Below are 3,571 nucleotides of genomic sequence, written 5' to 3' on the forward strand. Positions count from 1 at the left end.
TTCAAATCAAATCAGAAGTACAGTTTCAACTACACATTTATTTATGAAAAATGAATTTGGTCTATATCTAAGAGTCACCAAAGTTTTGGCAGCTCCAGCATTGCTGAAAAGTCTAAGTCCAAAATCTCATCTGATACTCAAGGCAAACCCTTAGCTGTGTGCCCTTGTAAAAACCAAAAAGAAAGTTAGACAATTCTGATGTACAATGTTGCAAGGCAAACATTCCCATTCCAAAAGAGAGGGACAGGAGAAAGAAAGGAATTAGACCAAAGAAACTATCAGGGCAAAGATTAGTCCTATAACAGTGTATTGAACACCTTGTGCCAACTGAGGTGAGCTATGATCTCCAAACAACTTGGGTGGCCTGATCCCTGTGGGACTGCCAGTTGTAGTCCTTACCACCTCTCTGTTGGCTTGGCTCTGCTATTGCGTGCGATGTCCCTCAGATGTTCCACATTCTCAGCTCATTCAACTTCCTAAGGTCTCTGCTGCACTTTTGGCTTCACTCGCACGGCTTCACATTGCCTTTGCTCTAGGGACACACTCCCTGGTCTCAAGGCCAGCTTCTGAAATTTGGATGAACGCCTCCCTGACTTCACAACTCTTGGATTCTGCATGCTCATAAAACAGGAAACACATGAAGGATGTCAAGGTCTGCTGCCAGCTTGAGCAGTAGCCAAGCTTGGATCTTGTCTGTAGTAGACTCTGATAATCTGGGTGGCTGAGAACTAGCAAACAAATCCCAAGGAACAAATTTCCTACTTGGCCCTTCTGGAGTAGGTTTTCCTATGACTCTTTTCTCAAAGAAGTCTTTCAAAGGAATTTACCTTTAAACTGTTATATCCTTGAGCTAATGAAGATGGGACTTTCCTGATTGCTAAGTAGGGCTGGGGATTTGGCTCAGCAGTAGAATGCTTGCCTAGCAAGCTGGAAGCCCTGGGTTCAGTCCTCAGCACCAAAACCAAAAAATAAACCTCCCCCACCAAAAAAAATACATGGGGCTGGGGTGATGGTTCAATAGAATAAGTGCTTGCCCAGCAAGTGCAAGGGCCTGAGTTAAATCTCCAGTTCTACAAAAATAAATAAATAAATAAACCTCCTCTGATTCTCCTTACTGTAATTTTCTTATTGTCCGATATAAAATACTTGGTTTTTTAAAATATTAATTATTTCAGCCACCATGATCTACTATGCTGCAACTTTGTAGGTGTGTGCTTTCTGGCAACACTAAACTCTTTCAAAATGGGCTTTTTGCTTCTGTTTCTTGTAAACCATGATGAAAGACACCAGCAGTACTCATACCAAGCCTGAACTTTGGACTGCCTTACAGTTTGTTCTGCCAGATTAATTAATCCACTGCTTATAGACTCAATCTTCCCCAAAAGTCTCAGGTAATGGGCTACATATAGATAAATTCCCTGCTAGAGTATTACACACATGGTCATGAGTTCAAGTGATGATGGAGTCCTTGTTTCCAGTGGAAACTTCCTCAGCCTTGTCTTTACTGTCTGCATTCTAATCAGCATTCAAAGCTTCTAAGCTCCAACTAGAATCTCCTATTAAATGTGGCTCATAGTACACGTGAGCTTCTTTAGCCCATATTTCCAAGCAATTCCAAGGCTTTTAAGCCCCATGGTCAATAAAGTGCAGTCACAGCAACAAACCCAGTCATAATTCTCAGTACCAATGTCTGGCATAGTCACTTCCTCATCAGCGGGATGAAATATCTAATGCGTAGCTCAGGAGAGTTGTATTTGTCTTCACAGCTGTGGAAGTTACTCTCTACATTCAGCAGGCTCAAAAACAGAAATAACAGGGAAGAAGGACCTATCTTAGAGAAAAGGTGCTCAAGGCATGTTGGCCAGGAAGCAAAGAGAAAAGGAAGGGGGCAGGAAAGGGAGGTATATTTTACCAGATCACAGCCTCACTGGCCCACCTTTTCCAAACAGGCTTTGCCTCCTAACAGCAATGCAGCTATTGTGCCCCCTTATTCAGTCATTTTCAAAACACATGAGACTTTGGGAGCCATTTTAGATTTAAGCATAATATAGTTGTACACTTGGGTCTTGTTCTTGCTTTTGGGCTGCCCTGTACAGTGGACCTGTACAATATGTCAACAAAAATAATTGCTTCATTTATAATGGTTAAGCAGGAAAATTAATGCACAAATACATGGATTTGTGGTTTCCCTTAAGATAGTAAGTGATCTGCTTGCGCTGGCTCTACATTCTCACCAGATTAAAATCATCTGGGGGTAGAACACTCTCCTCTAAATGATACAATCCCTCATGCTCAAATTCTTTCTGACATAGCCTAATGTCAACCATTTAGGGTTATATGCCTGGCACTTGCGGTATTTGAGTGGGTGGTCACTTCTGAATCAAAGATTCTTGGGTAAACCCTTTGTATACAGCCAAATAACTTAATAGATTATTATTAAATACTTTAAGTGACTATTGGTGAGGTATCTGATAATAACAGATGGTAGAAGTATAAAGACATGATGCAGTCTCTGCTCCTAAATAGGTCACAGCCCAGGACAAGGTGAGGCAAGGGGGGGTTAAATACATTGACAGATAAAGATTGTATCTTATGACATACCTCTGATATGTACACAGACACCAACAAGGCATAGCACCTGCCAATCAATTTATGAAATACAATTAGTCCTAGACCATATTTTAGGAAGGAACAAGTAACCTCATTTTGGTATTGTCAGGGAGAAATATTTGGGCCAGTTTTCATTGGATTTTCAGGGTTTTCACTGGGAAAGATGGTGAAATGGAATCTCTAGAAAAGGCAAAGCCCTAAGCAAGCAAGCAAGCAAAGAGATGAGCTGGGCACTATGAGTCTTGCTACTAGGGGCACTGCAGTTTCATTTTCAGTAATTGCAAATGATATGGCTTCAAAGGTAATTTAATGCCAATACCTGGGTTTTGCCCTTTGTTCAACGAGCAGAGACTGCAGGTTGCCATGGCAGAGTGACATGATCAGAGTAATGCTTTGTAAAATAAATGTTATCCTTGAGGAGGATAAGTTAAAAGAAGGAGAGAAATGTAAAAGATTTGAAATTTATTATATGCAAATTCCTGTGCATTAAAAAAGTGTTCATGCTTATGAAATTTTCCTTCCCACCAACTAAATTTTAAGAAATGAAAAGAAGATATGTCTTGATGGGTGAATCCTTTCTAATGAAAATAACTTTGGTCCTTTTTACTTCAAAATAGATCTTTTTATTTTATTATTGATTTTTCAGATACTCTGATGTCTATTTCCTGAATTGCAATTATATTTATATACTAGATTTTCTGGATCATTCCACTTAGTCTTTCACCTTTTAATACTTTACATGCTCATCTTTTAGACTCCCCCTTATGGAAAAACCTCCTCAACTGTTAGTGCAGTTAAAAAGTTCGGTTTTTGTGCAGCATCTATTTGCTATGTACTGCATTTGTTGCATTTTAGAAGGTATCTATATTTTGAATCATTAATAAATATTTTCTCATGTTAAAATTGCATTAGAATATGTTTGAAAAAGAGGCTCTATGGAGTTATTTTCCTCCAATCCTCA

This window comes from Octodon degus, unplaced genomic scaffold (genome assembly GCF_000260255.1).
Source record: "Octodon degus isolate 3935 unplaced genomic scaffold, OctDeg1.0 scaffold00258, whole genome shotgun sequence".
Lineage (NCBI taxonomy): Eukaryota > Metazoa > Chordata > Mammalia > Rodentia > Octodontidae > Octodon > Octodon degus.